At 29.8% G+C, this 24,082-nt stretch overlaps 1 pseudogene; it reads right to left on the bottom strand.

The window, feature by feature from the left end:
* Positions 1-324: 324 nt before the first annotated feature.
* On the bottom strand, positions 325-23,881 carry LOC107463354 (amino acid permease 4-like; annotated as a pseudogene).
* Between the last annotated feature and the right edge of the window lie 201 nt (positions 23,882-24,082).

The raw sequence follows: 24,082 nt of genomic DNA on the forward strand, positions 1-24,082 counted from the left end.
CTTTTAATTGTGTTCCTTTTTAGTATTTGTTGAAATGATTAGGGTTACTATTTTCCACTTTGCATTGATCTAAAATCTAAATCATATCTTTGACATTTATTTTTTATGCAATGTGCGAATTTTCTCTCCATAAGAAATCCTATTTAGTCGTTTATAAAGAAGAAAATGAAAATATAACAAGAAATTACCCAACACAAAACATTATACAGAAGAAGAAGAAGATTTAATTTAATTTAAGTTCTATTGTATCATTTAATTATTTCAATAGCATTAACATACATACAATGTGATAATAACAAAATCATTGAATGAGTAAATGAATGAATAATTAAACAAGTAATACAAAAACCAAAGGCATATATATAGAGAGAGCTTTAATTTGAGTACTATAATTGTGAGCTGAATGGCTTGAATTTGGAAAGGTCAAGTAAGACACCAACCACTGATCCAACAAGAGCAGCAAGTGTTACTAAGAGACAAAACATGCTCAAACATTGCAAACCAATCCATTTCCCACTCCATTTTTCAATCTTCATTTGTTTGATGTACATCTCCACAGGGAAATAAACTGTCAAGGGCCAAAACCCTAATGCTCCAATCACTCCCAATATGTCATTAAAGAATGGAATCAACATTGATATAAAAGTTGTTACCACCACAAAAACTGATCTCCAAACTAGTCTAAATTTGTTTAGCTTGAAAGAGGGTAAAAATGGTATTTCCACATTGTGTTCAATTTCAAGACTTGGCCATCTTTTAGATGCTTGTTGTTCAACAAAGGCAAAGAGGGGTTGAGAATAAACTTGGTATGCTCCCACAAGGTGAATGACTATTGCTAAATTTGCAATGACAATGAGCCAAATTGGTTTATCAAATGCTGTGAGTAAGTTTCCTGGTGCTGAATCTCCAAATGCACCATAACCTATGCATCCACATAGGACATAGAATATTGTTGTTGTTGCAACACTTATCTTTGAAGCAACCTTCATTGTTTTTAGTTCATTTGGAGATTTTATGGTGTCCTGTTTAGTCACACCCATATTATTATTAGGAAAAGTATAGGTAGACAATGAAAATACTAAATAATGTGAATAATAAATATATCGGATGTTCATTTCATTAGGTATACGGATGGTTATTCTAATATTAAGATTTATGTGGGTAATTTAGAAATATAGTGTGTTTTGATTTGATTGGTGATTGTTCATATTGTTTAAAAAAATTATTAGTTATCTAGCATAACCCAAATTGCTAGGAATTGTCGCTTAGAATGCTAGTATTTATAAAAAAATTTGATTATACTGTTTGATTATTCTATTATGATAGATTTTATTATTATTCTATTATTTTTAGTTTGATTATTTTAATAATTAATTATTTTATTAAAAAATATATAAAATAATATATATAAATATACACAAATATATAATAAATAATTAAAAATATTTTTAAAAACCATAAATTTTGCATGGCAAAACTAATTCTCTTTCGTTTCAAATATTCTTCCGAAATTATCCTTGTCTTTGTAAACAAATACCCACATTAATATATTTAGATGTAATTTCACGTAAATATATTAAATTTCTAGTTTATGAATCAGTAAAAAACGACCATTATTTTAAAAACGGAGAATAAGAAATTAAAAATGATGTACCTGAATTTCAATGAGAATAGTAGAAAATGCATATGCAAAGGCAATGTTTCCAAGAGCTAGCCCCGCACTCTATCCATCGGTGATTCTCCTTTAGCTCCTGTTATGCTACCCATTATAGTGCCATTTCCTGCATAAAAAAATATTATACAACAATATAATTTTACTATGCTCACCCAATTTTATTTTTTATGCTATATTATTCATAAACTATATAAACGTTCCAATTCAAGATTTATAAAATTGTAAATATATTTTTATTAAAAAGTAAAGCATCTATTTAAAAAATTTTAACAGTAAAGAGATAAAATAGTGAAGTCAACTTTAATAATATAGTGGAGAAAATTATGAATATTTTTTTTAAATTTTAATAAGAACACTTGCTCCCATAATTATATAAGTGTATTTGTCCCTAAAAGCATCAATTTAATTTTTAAAATAATATATTTTTAATCTTTATTCATCAATTCATTGATTTCTCAAACAAAATTAATACTTTTGAAATTTTAAAAATTCAAATTAATGGCATCTTTCCAAATCAAACCGTATTTTTTTTAAATATAGTTTTTAGTTTAATTTAAGTTTAAATACACTGTCCATTTAATATCACAAGTGTATAAAAAAACATAGAGAGAAAAACTTGATGTAGGAAGAAGAGACATATATAACCTGCCATTTTGATAATTCCAAGAATGAGACCAATTATGGAATATGTGAAGGACATGACAGCAGCAAGTACTGAGAGCCATGAAATATTATGAAAATCAGGAAGTTGAGAGAAACCAAGTTGGATTATCCCAAACCCTATTAAGTAACGGTTGCCATAAATAATGCATGGGTCTTCTCCTTCAGATGAGTATATGCAATGAATCTTTGTTATTGCCCTGCCAATCAAACCAAGTTAAATTTCATTTAAAAAATATTAATCGAAATGATTTTAAAACTATTTACACTTTTTATATAGTAAAGATTTGATTCCAAAAGAACTCAATAGAGCTATTATGAGCAAAAGCATAAGAAATAAATGAAACTAAGAAAAGGGAAAGGTCTTCAGGCTAGGGATTTGAGGATATTAGAGACTATTCCGCAAGAATTATTAATGTTGTAAGTGTGAGGAGTGTATAAAATATTAAAATCAGTTTCAACTCAAAGATGAAAAGTTAGGGTTAATAACTGAACTCACATCATGCTAAGGGCAGCTCCAATTGTATATCCTATTGTAATTCCATAAAGATTTGCATATTGGATTATCCCACAAAAAATAGAATTTTTTCCTCCTGCAATGTTATGGCATATACAACATTTATATATATAACGCATTTCATTAACATTTTTAATTTAAAAATAACATGAATATAAAAGGAGTGACTATATATAGAGTTTTTAAATTACTCACTCAATATACTCTAAAAAAATGAAAATATTTTTCATATAATCCACTCAAACAAGTAATAAATAATTAATGTAAACATCATATGTAATTATTAGGATAAAATACTATTTTAGTATCTAACATTTCAATCAAGTTTTAATAATTTAGTTTCTAACTTTTAAGAGTTCTATTTTAATCCAAAAATTTTATACATGTTTAATATTAACTCATCGTTAAATTTGGCACAAAAATTTAGTAAATTAAAGAGTCAATAACATTCGATTTTAGTACATAAGTAAAATTGACTCACTAATAATTATTAATGTAAAAGCTCTTTTTTATTCTGTAGTGCCACTCATTTTATTGACTATTTGTGTCAAATTTAACAATGAGACAATATTAAATCTGTTGAAAATATTATTTTAAAATAAAAATAAAATATTTAAAATATTATACACCAAATTAAAATTTAATACAAAAATTGAAAACCTAATAGTATTTTATCCTAACTATTATTTTAACATAAAAAATTGTTAAAGTAACTATCATATATCTAACATAGTTTATTTTTAGCATAGGACTCGGGACAAAGAGACATTACATGTGAGACAGATTGTGTGGAAGTTTTTACTATTGTCAATAATTTACAAGATTGCTCTGGGTTTATTGATCCTTTGGTGTTAAAAATTTGAGATATCATGTCTTGAAAATGGCGTACTGATCTTCGGTTGATTTTGAGAGATGCAAATACAGTAGCAGACATCATGGCAAAGACCGCAATGAGGACCCTTTCTCCTTAAGTGGAGCTTTCGTTGCCTTGGAAGGAATTTGAGAATAGTATTCAACGAGACTGCCTTTCTTAAACACAGTTTCTTGTTTTTTTCTCGCTCTTAACTTTTGTTTATTTTTTTTTAAGTAAAAAAAAACATAGTTTTGTTTGTGCTTACCTAGAATGTTGTCAATGGCTTCCATGTAAGTGTAGCTCCTCTTGCCAGTGATGGGGTCTCCAGCACGATAACAATTAGCAAGAAAATATGAAGTATACAAAGTGACGAGACTGAAGAAGATCATAACAATAGGGCCACCAATCCAACCTAATTGTGCTATCGACCATGCTAAAGACAAAACTCCAGATCCAATCACTGCTGTTATTATATGAGAACTTGTTGTCCATACAGTTCCTGCATAACAACATTCACATAATGGTGTGTATATATATACGTATGAAAATACTGATATTTTAGTTATTTTAACAGTTGATTTTAATTAATATATATTATATATATTTTTTATAATTAAAATCAACAATAAAAGTTATTGGAACGCCTAATGTAATTTAAGTGTAGTAGACTATAATTGAAAGCCGTTACATAAAAATTTAGTCAAATTAGTCAAATCATCTAACGACTCTCAGTTATAAACTCTTCCTCTGAATTTTCACCTTAAAAAATACTTAAAATTCTTCCTATACAATTATATTTGAAACATGAATTGTTGGATCAATGTGTACCGGTTCGTTGTGGCCTGCCGTCGTCGTCGCAGAGTTCTTTAGAAATGCCAAGGGTGGTGGAAGTGTGTTCCAAAGATTCTACTTTTTCAATCATCGTTGGATGATGATGTATAGAAATAAAGATCAAGATTGACAAGAATCTAAATTCTAAGTCTTCTGTATTGCTTTTGAACAGATGATTCGTAAATCGTAAGTATTGCACTCTTTATTTTATCTGAAATATATTAGCATTCGTTAGGTGTTTAGACTTTGAACAAAAATAAAAATATTGAAAAAACAAGTTCACATATTTATTCATCACATTTATTATTTAGCAGTCGATACTAAAATTTTAAGTATATATTGGTGAATGTATAAACATTCAAATAGAAATATAAACATTGAACAAAAGAGTCTTGAATATTAATATAGTTAAAGTCTACAAATTCACAAAGTATAATAACAAGAACAATAATATAGTTGCGTACCAATTCCAGAGTTCGTGTTTCTTCATTCCCAATTATTTGATCTTTGCGTGGTTATAGATATGCAGTAATGGATTGAAATGGCAATAAATTGTAGTTTGGACACAAATGTTGTGTTTGGAACAATGCAAAACTCTTTAGGAATTTATGAATCCCTTTTAATTGATGGAAATTTCAATGAATGAAGCACGTTTTCAATCCTAGCGAAACAAAGAAAGAAACACAGTTTCAAAGGAACATTATTAAGTGTTATTTGAAAAAATATATAAGGTGATAATCTTTTGACCAAAGTAAAACTTTATTGTAATTAATTTTTTCAGTGCAATTTCTTGTAATTAAGATGCTAGTTTTTCCTTGCTTTTAGTTTACAGTAGTGGAGTTGCTGATTTTACTCCTTTCCCTTCTTTGTTCGGTTGAGTAGAATAAATTAGTGAAAATAAGTTTATCAACTTAACTATATTTTTGGTTGGCCAAGTCAAGCATTTGAAAACTGTTATTTTATTTCTTTAGTAAATAATTATTCTTTGAAGGAAGAGACGTCCTTAATCTGATGCAAAACTAAAACTATATACTAATTAAAATTATAATTTTGCTACGTTATCAACAGTATTTTTGTCAATTTTTGTCAACTCTTATTTATAACTGTATTTAATGGAAGTATCTTTGTGAATATGTCTAATAGAAATGTTTTTAAGGATATATTTTCTGAATATGTCTCTTTATATATGTATTTAAAATATAATAATTAATTATTATTGGTAATAAGTTGAAAGATAATATGTTGGTATCCTATACTTTTTCTTAAAATTAACATTTGTTTTCTTTAATTTGTTACATGCACAAACAACGTAAACATAAACTATATACTAATTAGAAATATTATAACAACATTGTATTATTAAGGCTCATCACTTATTTTAGAATATACTATCTAATAGAATATATTAGGTTGCATTTGTTTACTGTCTTGTGTGAGAACAATGAAGATACATCTACGTACAAAGGCATACATATATATAAATACATAGATGTATATACATAAAATACATATAATCTATATATTTATGGTTAGCATTGATAAGAAAATATATAAGAGTAAATAACTATTTTGATATTCGAAAAATTTTAGTTTGGTTTTTCGGTAAGTCAGAATTTCGTAATTGATTGTGAGTTCAAAATCAATTATACAATAGGTAAAAAGTATTTATAGATATTTATTTTATTTTTCAGCCCTTTGCAATTTAAATTTCAAGCTCCTTTACATTTACAAATAAGAATTTAACAGTCGTGAAGATACTTTTACACTTGACAGCAATGATTTTTTTTTTTTTATAAATGGTTAAATATAAGTTCCACCTGAAAAGGATAAAAAAAAACAACCAATGAGTAGTATACCAATTTCCTTTAGCATTGCCATCAGGAATTAGCGGTCTCCAAGGTTGTTTCTAAAAAAAATAAAAAATCAATAAAGTATGAAAGCAAAACATATAATTATATCATGAAACATCCAATTAGCAAAAGATTTTTAATCAAGACCCAGCACATATTCCTAATATATCACATTAACCCCACATGAATCACTTATTAAGTTAATAATTTTGAAATTTTAGTGACTAAAATACCATCAAACTAAAGCTTTACTCATTAATGCATATAATGATTTATGTGTTCAACAATAGAGAGTGTTAGTTGTATCAAACAAATTTAAATAGAAAAACAAGTTAAACATAACCTAAAATTTGAGCAGTTCTAAGAGCTAGAGCAATTAAGAAGTAGATAAAGGACAATATGACTGAAACAAGTATTGATGAGAGTCATTCCATTTTATGAAACTGTACCAAATTAAAATAAGTTGAAACTCAAGAGTTGAGTTCTTTGACCCGTTAAAATGAATAAGTCGAGTCTTTATTCTAATAAAAATAAAAACTATATTAATTCGTCATTGTTTGAATGATTTTGGTTGAATTCAAATTAAATTATATGCATGTCATTGTTTAACATTAAAGATTAATTTGATTTAAAAATTTATATAAAAATAAAACTAAATATAATGTATTTATAACCAAAATATATTTATTTTAACTAAATATAATATATTTATTTTTTATTTTTGAAGTTTACCAAAAATTTTAAAAAATACACTTAAGTTTTATATTTTGTTTTAAATTTGTCCTAAAAATTTTTTATTTGCATCAAATTTATTTCTAACAGTTAAATTTTTTAGAAGGTTAGGGCCAATATAACAATAATTTTGAGAAGAGAAAGTACAGAGAGCCAATAGAGTATCTGTACAATATGTACAGTGGGGTTAGGGATCTTCAATTTAGTAAAATGTTCAGATGTTTATTATCCTTGGTATCCGGATAGTTATTCTGGATAGTATAGGTGTATTGTGTTTAAGAAATTAGTAGTATTTTATGCTAGATGTTTATTTTTTAACTCATATTGGGCCAAATAAATGACTCATTGTACACATTATACAAATATTCCATTGGCTCCCTAACGAGATTCGAGAAGAGAATTAAAAGTCAATGAAAAAAACTTTATATCAGATTTTCTTGTCTTGAAGGTTGTTCTTGTGGAGTTGTTTGTTAAATTAGTCATAATTTTTTCGAAAAATTAGTTGTCACAATAACATTTGATGCAAATAAAAAATTTTTGTGATAAAATTAAAACAAATTAAAGTTTAGAAAATTTTTTAAATTTTTGACAAACTTACTTTTTAAGTTTTTTTTGTAACAAAATCATCAACTACTAAAAGAATAAAAAAGTTCACATTAAAAAGCCTCTTTAAAATAGAATAATCAAATATTTTAAAATATCATAATCAAACTTTTTAAGAACACTTAAAATAGCGATCATAACATATATAAACTTTTATTTGTTATGATTATAAATTTTAATATAAATTAATTATATTATTTGTGAAATTTGATTATATGTGTAAATCAAGTTTGATAGTATTATTTATTAAATTTTATTATAAACGTAAATGTAGTCAATACATATATATTTCAGAATCTATTCCTATAAACAGGTATTGATTAGTTTTTGTATTCATGTAGTCTTTTTATGGTGAGTCCAATTCGTTTAACGTTTTTGTTTTTTTTTTTAATGGGAAAATTTTTTTTAGGTGAATAATTTAAAAAATATATTTTTAGCTAAAAAAATACTTTTTAAGTTAATTGTGTTACTTTTGTTAGAGGGTTGCTTAAATTTCGGGTTGGGTCTATTAAAAAAAATGTCCAAGTTTATTTTGAAAAAAAAAAAGGCATCCGTTTATATTGAACTTAATTTTGGAAAAAAATGAAAGACCTTATTCTCATTGAGTTGGTGTTGATATATATATATGTACAGCAATACAAGTAGTAGCTTAACTAATCCATCATTTGTACACCTGGCATAGCTTGGTAAATATCATTCTAATACTAACTATTAATTCTAATATCTCCCCTCAAGTTTGGCATATAGATGTTTAAAATGCCAAACTTGGCTATAAGACTGTGAAACTGAACTGCTGAAACGGGTTTGGTGAAGATGTCGGCTAGTTGGTGTTTGGACTTAACATGTATCAATTTGATAAAACCAGCAACTACTCTCTCTCGGATGAAATGGCAATTAACTTCTATGTGCTTTGTGTGTTCATGAAAAATCGGATTGGTAGCTATGTGTATAGCTGATTGGGAATCACAAAATAACATAGCAGAATCAATGATGACATTAAAATCAAACATCAATCTTTTTAACCAACTAAGTTCAGCCGCCACTGCTGCTAATGCCCTGTACTCTGCTTCAGCTGAGAATCTTGATATTGTAGTCTGTTTGCTTGATTTCCAGGATATTAAAGAGTTGCCAATGAAAGTGCAGTAGCCTGTGACACTGCGTCTGGTGTCTGGACAGCCAGCCCAATCTGAATCAGCATATGCCATGAGCCGTATGTCAGAGTTGGCTGGAAAAAACAAACCTTGTCCTGGACTTCCCTTCAAGTATCGAAGGATGTGGTGGAGAGCATCCATGTGGGACGAGCTTGGACTTTTCATGAATTGACTCAAGGTGTTAACTGCATAAGTGATTTTAGGTCTGGATATTGTTAAGTACATTAGCCTGCCCACCAGTCTTCGATATAAGGATGGATCACTCAAAGGGGTGCCATCTGTTGAGCTCAGCTTCAGGTTGGGTTCCATTGGTAGCGCAGTTGGCTTACAAGTTGTGAAATTAGTGTCTTGCAGTAGGTTGAGGGTGTATTTTTGCTGACATAGATGGATGCCATCAGTGAATTTAGCAATTTCTAGACCAAGAAAGTATTTTAGATCTCCAAGAATCTTGAGTTTAAAGATGGATTGAAGCAATTTCTTGACAGCATAGTGGAAGAGGCACTTGCTAGGATGATGTCGTCTACATATACCAGTAGATAAACCACATCTGTACCAGACCCATAAGAAAAGAGAGAGTAATCATTTCTTGACTGTTTGAAGTTGTTCTTCAACAAGGCAGTTGAGAACTTGAAAAACCACTGTCGCGAAGCTTGACGTAGCCCATATATAGAACGATTTAGCTTGCAAACAAGTCCTTTATTTCTGTCCTTGTGTCCTAATGGCAGCTCCATGTACACCTCTTCGAAGAGGTCTCCATTTAAGAAGGCATTATTTACATCCATTTGCCACAAAGACCATCCTTTGATAGCTACTAAGGATAGGAGAACCCGAACAGTGGCAAGCTTAGCCACTGGGGAGAAAGTATCACGAAAATCTACTCCAGCTTGTTGTGTGTACCCTTTTGCAACTAATCTCGCTTTATACCTATCCACAGTACCGTCAGCCTTGCATTTGATTTTGTACACCCACCTACATCCAATGGTGTGCTTGTTTGGAGGTAGTTGAGTCAGGGTCCAAGTGTTATTATCTTCCATAGCTTTCAGCTCTTCATCCATTGCTTTTCTCCACTCTGAAAATTTTACTGCCTGATGGAAGTAGGCTGGTTCTGGAATGGCTTGGACATTTTCAATAAAGGCAGCATATGATGGAGTTAAGTGTCTCTCAGTGTCAAAGTTACAAATAGAGTTGGCCTGGTTGCATTGGTAGTCAATAAGGTAGCTAGGAGGTTTGCTTTGTCTTTGTGATCTTTTAGTAGTAGTTGTTGTTTGGTTTTCAAAAAGGTCAGTGTTTGTGGAGGTTGGGACAGTGTCAAAATTTGTTGTTTCAGTAGTTTCTGTTGGAATCAGTTCGGTATTGATATGTGTTAGGGTAGGGTCAGTGAGTGCAGGTATGTGTGGGTCAGGGATGGGTGAGGGTAACACTATGTTAGGAAATTCTTGGATGAGGGAATGGTCTAAAGTATTGATGGAGTGGAATGGGAATATATTTTCTGAGAAACTTACATCTCTAGAAATAAAAATCTTCTTCTTCTCTATATCATACAGCTTGTACCCTTTATAGCCAACTGGGTAGCCTAGAAAAATAGCTTTGATAGCTCTTGGAGAAAATTTGTTTCGCTGAGATAATAGGGTGGATGCATGGCAAAGACAGCCAAACACTCTCAAAGCTTGGTAATCCGGCTGCTTTTGGAAAATTCTTTCATATGGAGTTTGAAAATTAATAATAGGGCTGGGCAATCTGTTGATGAGGAATGTGGCTGTGAGAACGCACTCTCCCCAAAATTGAATTGGTACCTTGAACTGGAAAAATAGGGCGCGGGCTACATTTAACAAATGTTGATGCTTGCGCTCCACAACAGAGTTCTGCTCAGATCTTTCAACACAGGAGAATTGGTGGAGTATTCCTTTGGATTGCAGGAAATCAGTGAGAGCTAACTCCTTAGCATTGTCTGAACGGATCTGTTTCACCTGTGCTTTAAATTGTGTCTCAACCAGAGAAATGAAATTGATCAAAGAATTTGTTGCATCAGATTTATGCTTCAGTAAGTAAGTCCAAGTGAACCGTGAATAATCATCAACAATTGTAAGAAAATATCTCATTTTATTATATGTAGGAGTCTGATATGGCCCCCAAATGTCACAATGGATCAAATCAAATGGAGATTGACACAAGTTGTTATTTGCATGAAAAGACAAACGTTTAAATTTTGCTAAGGGACATACCTCACATCTTGAGTGATCAAATTTCAAGGGATTATTTGAAAGAAACTGACTCAATTTTACAAACACATTTTCTGACACATGAACTAATCTTGCATGCCAAGTATAACTATCTACATGACAAACTAAGGAATTAGAGTGTTTAACAGAATTGAAGAGTTGATGGTGAGGAGATTCCAACAAGAACAGACCTCCACACTCATCACCTTTGCCAATCACCCTCTTGGAAATCTGGTCCTGTATTGTGAAAGAAAGATCAGAGAAGTTGACACTATACTTAGAAAATTTTATTAAACTACTGACTGATATGAGATTGACTCGAAAAGAAGGAATGTAAATGACATTATGAAGAACCAAATACTTATTTATGTGAATGGTACCCATGGCAACAGCACGTATTCTAGTATGGTCAGGTAATGAGACATAATGGTTTGACAATGGTTTTGGATTATTAAGTAAGGCATAGACATTGGTTATATGGGTGGTAGCACCTGAGTCAATTATCCATGAATGTGTTAAAAGATTTGGATCCAAGTAACTAGTTGAGAAAATTTCACCTGCACATATCTCAGGATTGTCATTACTGGAAAGAGTTGGTTGAGATTGCAATAGACTCATGAGTTGTTGGTACTGGGATGCTGTGAGAGAAAACCCAGAGTCTCTGTCAGCTATATGCTCCTTCTCTTGCTCAGATATTGTTTCAGCAACATGATTCACCTGATTCCTTTGCTTGTTCTGACTGTACCCTGGTGGATATCCATGGAGCTTATAGCATTTATCTTGTGTGTGACCAAGTAGACCACAGTGGGTGCAGAGCGGGCGGTCTCGCTTTCCTTTTCCTCTGTATTGATTCGCTGGCTGGCCTCGGTGTGCTGCAGGAGCGGGCTTCACGGCAAAAGCAACTTGTTGAGGTATCACAATAGAATTTGCCATGCCAATAGCGCGTTGTCGCTCTTCTTGAAGAACCAAAGAGAAAATTTTCAAGATAGGTGGAAGGGGGTCCAATAACAGAATTTGACCTCTTATGTTGGAGAAGGAATCATTCAAGCCCATTAGAAAGAACAAGACGTGTTCTTGATCAAGATGAGATTGGAAGGCTTTTGCTCCTCCACATGTGCATATTGTAAGCGGCCGAAATGTGTTGAGTTCTTCCCAAATTATTTTTAATTTGGTAAAGTACTGAGAAACAGAGAGATTACCTTGAGTTAGGGTAACTAAAGCCTTTTTCAGCTCAAAAATTCTTGGACCGTTGCTTTGAGAGAATCTTGTTTCTAGGTCTTGCCATAACAAAGCTGCAGAACCAGCATAGATCACACTAGCAGCAATATCCTTTGAAATAGAGTTTAGAAGCCAAGTTGTAACCATATCATTCGTGCATTGTCACGATTCAGCAAGCACAGGGTCAATTGTTGAATCTGGTTTAGTGATGGATCCATCTATGAATCCTAATTTTCTCTTTCCACTTAACGCTAGGCGAATTGACCGACTCCAAGATGCATAGTTATCTTCTTGTAATGGTTGAAAGGTCAACACCAAATCAGAATGATCACCAGGTTGTAGTGCGTAAGGATCTTGAACAGAGAATCTCATCGATTGAGGGGCTTCCATCAATCGAGGAACATCCATGGATCTTGAACAGAAAATTGGGAAACGAACCGGGAATTGGAAACAAAAGGAGAAAGAGGTTTGTGAAATTGGGAATCGAAAATTGAAAATTGAGAAGAGGTTTTCTCAAGAAAAATTGGGAAAAGAAACGCGGCGTTGCGGAAGGGAAGGGATCGTAGAATGTGGCGTTGCGGAAGGAAGGTTAGTGAAATTTCATTCCATCTGATACCATATTGAACTTAATTTTGGAAAAAAATGAAAGACCTTATTCTCATTGAGTTGGTGTTGATATATATATATGTACAGCAATACAAGTAGTAGCTTAACTAATCCATCATTTGTACACCTGGCATAGCTTGGTAAATATCATTCTAATACTAACTATTAATTCTAATAGTTTAGTTCCAAAATCAATCCGCATAACTCGTTTTGTTTTTTGTTAATCGAGCTAAGTCATTTAAGTTAGTATCTTTACGAATTTAATTTTAGAGACAAAAAATTCATATATTTAAGTCAAATAAATGAGTTGATTTAATGAATTTAGTTCATTTTAACGGTTCTAATAATTAATTTAAGAGTTAATTAACTTAATTTAATCATTATTAAATAAATTCTTAAATAATTCTAATTAATAATAAAATTTATACGATGGTATGTAAATAAATTCTCATGGCAATTTAATTATTTTATTTATTATATATTTTTTAATAAATTTTGTGATTGAGAATTATCTACATTATGCCCCATTTTTTAAAAATATTGAATTCTTAGACTTATATTTAAATTATACTAGTTTTAAACTCCAATTCAAATGATTAACAACAGCCTTGCCACTATTTTTCTTTTAACAATTAAAAGTTTTATACTAGTTTTATACTTGCGAGTATTATAGCAATTAATAATATTTATTATATTTTTATTTCGAACACCTAATATCTTAGAGTACTAATTGAATGAATATTGAATATAATTTAAATATTTGTAGAATTAATAATTAGTTAATAAAAAATTTATCAATTTCCAATAAAAAATTTAACTATATAATTATAATAATTGAAATAAATAAAAGCATAATTAAGAAGATTGAATAAATAAAATAATAAACTTTTTTAGGTAATTCACAGTTTCTTTTTTATTGTAAACGAGGCTTAAATTTTGAAAAAGCAAAAACAACTACATCACTAAGGTTGTATTTATTTACAGAAACAGGACTCTGGGACAGGAACACAGAGACATAAAATTGTGTTTGATAGGAGAGACATGAATAGAGACAATGTGTCCAGAGATACTGGATTTGTGTATTTTGTGTCCATCCTGACGCGGAGACACTAACAAGAGACACAACTTATTTTTATTTTTTCTTTCATTATTCTTGTTAATTTTTCATAATTATACTTTTTTATTATTATATTTTTTATCTCAAATTTTTTGAATGAAAAAAATGAGAATAAATTAGATTTTTATAATTTGTTCTAGTTTATCACCAAACATAACATAAAATTGTGTCTCTGTCCATCAGTGTCTTGTCCCGTCTTATTTTCAGTGTATTATCATGTCCTGTTCTTGGAAACAAACGCAGTCTAAAGACTTGTTTAGGTGAGCTTTTAAGAAAAGATCTTTTTTTGAGTTATATTTTTTTAAAAGATCTTATCAAAAAGTAAAAGTAATTTTATGTTTAGGTATCTTATCAAAAAATATCTTTTTATCTAACAATTATGTTTCGGTGTAACAATATAAAAATATTTTTTATTTATTTATTATAGAAAAAACTACTTCTTTTTAAAGAAAAATGATCTTTTAAAAAAATGTAAATTATAGCTTCTCAAAAAAGATATTTTTTTCTAATACTTTTACTTTTATTACTAAAAATTTGCTAAACATACTAAAAAATAAAATAAAAATTTTTTTATCAAAATAATGACGTCCAAACAAACATTAAGATTCTTGAAAAAACAGTACCCTGAACATCAGCTCGCAGAGCATGACTCAAAGAGGAAATTGGCACACTTAGAATCTGACTGGATGGCAAGATTGGAAATTTTCAGCTCAACTGCTATTTTGCACCCACATACAATTCCCATAACTCTGCCATTTTGATTAGGGGTGTTCATAAAAAAATCAAAATGTGGTTAATCGGTTAAGAAATCATAACCATATTTTAGTTAACCAGTTTAATAAAATAATTTTTAAAATCATATTCATATTTTTTAGAATTGGTTAACCAAAACCAAATTAAAAAAAACGGTTTTGAACTGGTTAACCAAAACCAAAACCAAATTAAAATCAAAACTTAATTTCAAAACCGAATTACATACTCTCTCTCTCTCCCCCTCCTTCTCTCTCTCTCTTCCTCTCTCTTTCTCTCTCCCTACCTTCTTTCTTTTATTCTCTCTCTCTCTCCTCTTTCTCTCCCTTATCTCTCTTCCTATTTCTTTTTTTCCTTCTCTCCCTTCTCTCTCTCTCTCTCTCTCTCTCTTTCGCGCTCTTTGTCTCTCTGTCGCTGCTTTGCTGCTCCTCGCAGTAGGTCGTCGTCACCGCTTCTCTGCTCCTCGTCGTGGGTCGTCACTGCTTCTACCCTCCTTGCCGCTCTCTATCCTTCTCTCTCCTTTTCCTTCTCTCATTCTCTCATTATCTCTCTTTCTCCCCTTCTCTCTGCTCTCTCACTTCCTCTCTCTTCTTGCCCTCTTTCTCCCTTCCATTTTCTCCTTTCTTCTCTCTCCTCCCCTTCCTTTCTCTAATAATCTCTCCTCTCCTATCTCTCTCTCCTCTCTTCTCCTTCTCTCTCTCTCTCTCATATCTCTCTCATTTCTCCTCTCTCTCTCTCTCTCCTTTTCCTCTCCTCTCTTTCTCTTTCTTTTTTTCTTTTCTCTCTTTCTCTATCTCACTCCTCTCTCTTTCCTTTTCTTCTTTCTCTCTCTCTCTCCCATTTTCTCTCCTTCTCTTATTTCTTTTCTTATTTTCTCTTTTCTCTTTCTCTCTCAACCTTCTCTTAATATTTATCCATCGTCTATCTCTTCTCTTCTCTTTTCTCTAAAGTGAGAGAGAAGAGAGAGGAGGAGAAAGAAAAAAAGGAGAAAGATAATAAGAGGGAAGAAGGATAGGAGAGAGAAGAAGAGATAGAAAGAGGACAAAGAGAGAGAAAAAGAGAGGAGAGAGGATGGGTAGAGAGAAGGAGAGAGAGACAAAAAAAGAGAAGGAGAGATAGAAAAGAAATGAGGGGAGAGAGAAAGAGGGAAGAGGAGAGAGAGGGAGAGAAGGATAGAGAGAAAGAAAGGGGACAGAGAGAAATAGAGGAAGGGGAGAGAGAGAAAGAGAGAAATGGGAGAAAGAGAGAGAGAGAAAAGGAAGAGAAGAGGAGTGAGATAAGGGGGGATAGAGAGAGAAATGTGAGAGAGGGGAGAGAGAGAGGAAGAGAAAGAGAGGAGAGGGGGAGAAAGAGGGGAAGCGAAGAAAGAGGAGAGAGAGAAGGAAGAGAGAAGAGGAGGGGGAGACAAAAGGAGAGAGATGGAAAGAAGGAGATAAGAAAAAGTTACTCGTATCATTTAGAAAGAAAATTATTTATATTAGAAAAAACTATTTATAGAAAATGCTGAAAAGAGATAAGAAAGAAAACGAAACCAAAGTAATGGAAGGAATTTCATTATTTACAAATGTTACTCGTATCATTTAAAAAAAAAAAATTAGATTAAAAAAAATTCAATTAGAAAAAGTTAAAAATTTTGGATTTTTGTATGTAAAAATATTAATTTTTGTGTAAAAATTTATTTTTACATGTAAAAACCAATTTTATTGTATAAAAACCAATTTTTTAGTATAAAAACCGATTTTTGGTGTAAAAACCAATTTTTATTTTAATAACCGGTTTTAAATTTTACTAACCGGATAATAACCGATTTTATCATGTAAAACGAATTTGGTTAATTAAGTAATACTATATTTTTGATTAGCTAAAAAATTAGTTTGATTTTTGGATTAACCAAACCATAAACACCCTTAATTTTACTTTTATAATTCAATCAATCAATAAATACATAACAAAATATTCTTTATCTTTGCGTATTCTCTTTATGTACTCTTTCAATTTTGTTAAAATCTTTTGCTAATTAGATATTTCATGATATAGTTATATGTTTTGTTTTTATAAAAACAACTTTAGAGTTGAAAATTCTTAATGGAAATGCTGAAAGAGATTGATAGCATTTATTAGTTGTATTAAATCATAAAAAAAATATTACCGTCAACTATAAAATTATCTTTACCTTTTTCATTATAGAAATTTCGATGTTATCTCATCGTTTTTATATAGAACAGTTCTTATGTCCAATATAGTCCTGCTTAAATTTGCATGATAAGAAAGTGAAAATATTCTCACTTGCTTGAATTTATATATTTTTCATAATTTTTATCTCAATAAATAAACATCATATATATATTTCTGTGTATTATTGTGTATTCTCGTATTTATATTTTGATGAACATGTATACTAAAAGTAAACGCTGTTTAATTACATGTGACATTTTCTAAACCAAGTCTTGTTCCGACCAATCCCTGACAAGTCTATATATACAATTTCGATCATGCATTTAGTAAAGTTGTTAAGAATCTCATATGTATTAGTGACGCAGTTGGCAGGTAGATAAAACATTAAGACTGTATTTAGTTATTGTCTCAATGTAAATAAGACATAAATATAGATATATAAGAGTATATAGACATAAAAAATTTGTGTTTGATAAATTAGACAGAGCAAAAAATTATGAAAAACTTAATGTTTCGAGTTAGAAATTTGTATCTTAACATTTTAGCAAAATACAAAATACATATTTTTAATGAGTGTTTATATGTGACAGTATTTTTTATAATTCTGTCTCAATAAATAAATACTATGTATGTACTCTCAAGTACTCCTATGTACTTTCATGACACTTTATTCAATTAGGATTATTGTGGCATATAAATTGAAATTTGATCATCACCCTCTAATTGGAATTAATTGACCAAGAAATTGGCAGTTGATGAATTTTAGAGGAGACTAGAAAGGTCTAAGGAATTAGGGTCTAGTCATAAATAGTTTGTCATGAATTAAATATTGCATGATTAAAATAGTTAATAAAAAAAGTCAATCAAAAAAATAGATAACTGTGAAGCCTTTATTTCTCCAATATTTTATTTTCAAACTTATTTACTTGCGTGTCTGCCTTGTGATATTTCCAATTTAAACCTTTTGAATATCTCAAAACCATTTTCTGCTTGCCTAACTAAAAAAATCATTTAACCATTGTTGCTTAGTCCATCAATCTTCGTGGGATCGACCTTCACTCACTTGAGATATTATTTGGTACGATCGGATGCACTTGCCAATAAATCTGTAGTTGTTATACCAAAAATTTAATTGCATATGACACTTTTAAACCCCACCAATCTACGTACAAGTCTGTATAAACTGTTTCGATCTTCACTTTGTGTTGCATTTAATTTTATCTCAGTAATTTAGATATGTGAGGATAAAATTAGTAAAACATCTAACTAGGACAGCAGATATAAAAGATAGATATGTGGTGAAAAATAAAAAACTCAAAAATATTATATATAAAAGAGTAAAAAAATTTATTTTTAAAAATTAATATTGTAAATATAATAATATGATAAAATTTAATAGATGTATTTTATCCATATAATTACTTTTGTTTATGGTATAAAAACTTTGTTGATGTCATTTATAACTATTCAAAACTAAATAATCTATTTAATAAATCAAAACTTCTTTTATATATTTAATAATAATAAAAAAAAGCAATATATATTTTTTGTTTTTAATATTTACGATATTTTTTAAAAATATTTATAACGTTTAATTTTATTTAATTTTATTCTTAATATTTTCAATTCATTCAATTTAACATTTTCAATTTTTGTAGCAGAAAAATTGGAATATTGATTTAGTGAAATTGTCAAGAAGTTAATACGTATGAGTGAAATAGGGCAGCTAGGTGAAACATTAAGGTTATATTTGATTGTTGTCTCGATGTAAGACATAAACATTGATATACAAAAGTATATAAACATAAGAAATTTGTGTATGGTAAGTTAGATAGGGCAAAAAATTATAAAAAAAATAATATCTCAGGTTATAAATTTATGTCTCAACATTTTAGAGAAATATAAAATACATATTTTTAATGGGTATTTAAATATGACATTATCTTTTATAATTTTGTCTCATTAAATAAATACCGTATATGTATTCTCTGTATACTCCAATATACTCTAGTACATATGTACATGTATACCAAAAATCTAATTGCATGTGACACTTTTAAAACCAAGTCTTGTTCCGATAAGTCTATATAAATAATTTGGATCATCATTTTGCATTGTATTTAATTTTATCTCAGTTAATTTAGACATGTGAGGTGAAAATTAGTAAAATATCTAACTAAGACAGTAAATCAGATAAAAGATAGATATGTGGTGAAAAATAAAAAAAAATCTATCTTTGAAAATTAATATTGTAAATATAATATATGATAAAGTTTAATAAATTTGTTTTATCCATATAGTTACTTTTGTTTGTGGGATAAAAACTTTGTTGATGTTATTTATAACCATTCAAAATTAAATCTACTTAATAAATCAAAACTTCTCTCATAGATTTAATAATAAAAAAAAGTAATATATACTTTTTGTTTTTAATATTTACGATATTTTTAAAAAATATTTATAACGTTTAATTTTATTTAATTTTATTCCTAATATTTTTAATTCATTTAATTTTATCTTTTAACATTTTCAATTTATGTCAAAAAGTATGAGGAGCAATGAAATATTTATACAATATGTACAATAAAGGTTTATGGAGTATTAGAGATATAATCATTAATGTTACCTTTTTTCATTAGCTGAAATTTTTGGGATGAGTAGTATCATGATATGGTATTAGAGCGCTAGATCCGAAAGGTCATTGGGATGTTTATTTTGTAACTCAATAGCCCATTGTACACATTATACAAATAGTCCATTGTCTCCTAGCGGGATCTAATACCGGTCATTAATACCAAGTCTAATTGACTTTTTCTTTCTTTTTTTTTCGTTATTACTATTATTGGAGGAAATCTTTTTGTTTTGTTGAACTCTTGTTATTCACATTGATGGAGAGACATACATTAATTATATGTCTACATTTTAATTTAATTTTTTTTGTAAATTTTGGTGAGGACGTGGGGTCTATTTATTTATATGCTATTCTATATCTTAGCTATTTATGGTGGCTGTGTTATAAAAGTATTGGACATTGCATGATCTTTGTTAGGTTTTCTTGCATTGTTAGATCTGATATGGATCAGTTGAATTGCATGCTTAATTGTATATACAGTAGTAGTTCAGAATTTGTTATAATTAGCATATAAAGAGAGTGAGTTGCAGTTCTGCTTCTTGTTCTTTAATTTATTACCGCTCTTTTCGCAGGCATTTTCTTTGTGTGATGAGTTGATAGGTGACCTGCAAATGGTTCCAAATTGGGGTCTAATAACCACCAACCTTATTAATAAACTGTGTCCGAGATTCTGCAGAAACTGTGTGCCTTGCTCTTGCTCCATACCCTGCTACATCTCTTAGTTCTTGCAATCATAAAAAAACTATATCTCTATCTTTTCTTTCTACTCTTTCCAAAGTTGGTCCATGTAATTTTCCTTTCTTCTAAACAGATTACCTTGTAGATGATGGTACAGAATACAATGCTACATCTGATTTAATATTGGAACGTTATCGTGAGCTTAGCATAGTTGATCTTTTGGTTCCATCTCTGGTGCTACTGATAGAACTCCTACAGAAATTACAGGTGTGACTTTTAGATGTTCCATCTCTTTAAGGTGGAATATTCATATTTGAAGTCTCCAACATGCATAACACACCGAACATGATTGATGAAAATTCTTCAACCGCCGCAACAACCACCGTTAGCCACCGTCAAGATGACTCACCAAGACGGCCGCCCAAAACGAACGGGTAATAATAATGCAAATCAAAATAAACCAATCCATGCATGTTATTGTTACAATTTCTTCCTTTTTTTCTCTCTCTTTTTAGTTTTATAATAACGAGAGGTGAAAAAAATGAATTCCGAGTCTTTTAAGATTTTTTTTATAAAATAAGTTCTATTTTATTGTGTTGACTTGTTGATACCAAACAGAAATTAGGATAAGAAGAAAGTGAAAAAGAGTGACTTATTTTATGAAAATTGAACTCGTCACTGATTATATACGAAGAGATTTAATTTCAATGGAATTTTATCATAAGAAACTGTAAATAATGTTCTTAACTTACAGATTAATTATTCAAATGGATATAATTTTTTATGATATTTGAGGTACAGGAACTTTGTGGATGACAAGCTCTTATATAATAAGAGCAGTGATTAGATCTAAAACTTATCATTAGTATGGTCGATAGCACGAATAGGTTGGATTGGTAGTCCTACTATTGTTATGATCTTCCATCTCTCTCACTTTATATACTTCACATTTTCTTTCTAAGTGTTGTGGTGCTAGGACCCATCATTTGCAAGAGGAGCTACACTTACATGGAAGTAGTTGACAACATTTTAGGTAAGAACAAATAAAACTAAGTTATATAAAGATAACACAAAATAACATTTTAAGTAGGTCAATTTTTGTAAGGAAAAGTATAGGGAGCCAATGGTCTAAGCGTATAATGTATACAATGGAGGTTTAGGAAGTATTAGAGATATGATCAATTAGTGTTACATTGTTCTGTCAGGTTACGCTTTTGGGATGAGTGAGTTCATGACATGGTATTAGAGTTCTAAATCTGAAAGGTCAAAGGTTCGATCCTTGGTGAACTCCAAAATTAACTTAAATTGGTTATTCTGAATAGTGTGGGTGATGTTCATTTTATTCATGCACCAAAGGTTTAGTCCATTTGTAATTACATGTTTAAAGTAATTTTAATTATTACTATTTAAACATTATTAATTTTTCAAACTATGTCGATATTAATTCTTTTTATAATAGACCTTATTATTCAGAATCTTATAAAACAGAAAAATGGCTAAACCAAAATAAATAAATAAATAATCAAAACAAAATAAAAATGAGAAGTGATAAAGGAAAAGATTAATATTTCAATAGAATTACAATGCCATAATAATAACAATTAGCGAGTGAATGAACAATTAAAAAATTCAACTAGCAAGTAATTAACATAGAATGTTGGATGAAGGGACTTAGGCTACAAACTTGCACCGAATACTTTATACGTATTAAGGTCAAATAAGACACCAACCATAGACTCATAATAGACAAAAGCATACTTAAACTTTGCACAACAATCCAACTCCCACTCCATTTTGGGATCTTCTTCTGTTTGATATACATTTCCACTGGAAAATAAACTAATAAAGGCCAATCATTCCCAATATGTCATTAAAAAATGAAATCAACATTGCTATAAAAGTGCCTACCACAACATACAGTGATCTCCAAACTAGTCTAAATATGTTTAGATTGTATGGGAATAAAAATGAGATTTAAATTTTGTGTTCTTTTCTAATTATTTTTCATTTTTTAGTTGTCTGTTTTTCAACAAATGCAAAGAGGGGCTACGAATAAACTTGGTATGTTCCACAAGTTGAATGACTATTGCTAAATTTGCAATGTCAATGACTATTCACATTTGTAGTAATCTTTATTAACATTGCAAATTTAGCAATAATCATTCAACTTGTGGAACATACTAAGTTTATTCCTAATCCCACTTTGCATTTGTTGAAAAACAGGCAACTAAAAAATGAAAAATAATTGGAAAAGAACACAGTTCAAATCCCATTTTTACCCTCATACAACCTAAATATATTTAGACTAGTTTAGAGATCATTGTATGTTGTGGTAAGCACTTTTATATAGAAATGTTGATTCCATTCTTTAATAACATATTGAAAGTGATTGGTCCTTAATAGTTTATTTTCCAATAGAGATCTATATCAAACGGAAGAGGATTCCAAAATGGATTGGGAGTTGGATTGTTTTGTAAAATTTAAGTATGTTTTGTCTGTTATTGGGTTCATGATTGGTGTCTTGCTTGACCTTGATACATATAAATTATTCAGTGCATGCTTGTAGCTAAGTCCCTTCACCCAACATTCTATGTTAATTATTTGCTAGTTGTATTTTTTAATTGCTCATTCAGTCACTAATTGTTATTATTATCGCACTATAATTCTATTGAAATATAAATCTTTTTTTTTATCATTTCTCATTCTTATTCTGTTTTGATTATTTATTTATTTTGATTTAGCCATTTTTCTCTTTGATAAGATACTGAATAATAAAGTCTATTATAAGAAGAATTAATATTGATATAGTTTGACAAATTAATAATATTTAAATAATAATAATCAAAATTACTTTTAAATATGTAATTACCAAAATTGGCCTACTTAAAATGTTATTTTGTCTTATTTTTGTATAATTTAGTTTTACTTGTACTTACTTAAAATGTTGTCAGCTACTTCCATGCAAGTGTAACTCCTCTTGTCTCCAACAAGATAACAATTAAAAAAAAGATGTGAAGTATATAAAGTGAGGAGACCGAAGATCATAACAATAAGACCACCAATCCAACCTATTTGTGCTATCGACCATGCTAATCATAAATTCCAGATCCAATCATTGTTCTTATTATATAAGAGCTTGTCATCCACACAGTTGCTACACCTCAAATATCATAAAAAAATTATATCCATTTGAATAATTAATTTGCAAGTTAAGAACGTTATTTATAGTTTTTTATGATAAAATTATATTGAAATAAAATCTCTTCATATATAATTAATAACGGCTTTAATTATTCTTTTATGATTTTTTTATAAAATAAGTCACTTTTTTCCATTTTTTTTTATCCTAATTTCTGTTCGATATCAAAACTCAACACAATAAAATAAAATTTATTTTATAAAAAATCATACAAAATTCGAATTCATTTTTTTTACCTCCCTTTATAAAACTAAAAAATAAAGAAAAGGAAGAGATTTTAACAATAACATGCATGGATTGGTTTAATTTAATTTGTATTATTATTACCGGTTCGTTTTGGGCGGCCGTCATCGTCATAAAGGGAGTCTTCTTGATGGTGGCTAACGGTGTTGTTGCGGGGCGGAAGAGTTTTCATCAATCATGTTTGGTGTGTTATGCGTTGGAGACTTTAAATATGACTACCAATCCAATCCGAAAGATAAGTCCTCTTCTTCGGTAATTCTGATAATAATTGAAAATGTTGAGTATCTTCCGTTTCAAGCACTAGCACCACCAGTTCGGTAGTCAACTTGGGGTCCCACGCCAGCGCCGCCGTTGCTCCCCCATTGCTCCGCCA

This window comes from Arachis duranensis, chromosome 8, assembly GCF_000817695.3.
Source record: "Arachis duranensis cultivar V14167 chromosome 8, aradu.V14167.gnm2.J7QH, whole genome shotgun sequence".
Classification (NCBI taxonomy): Eukaryota; Viridiplantae; Streptophyta; class Magnoliopsida; order Fabales; family Fabaceae; genus Arachis; species Arachis duranensis.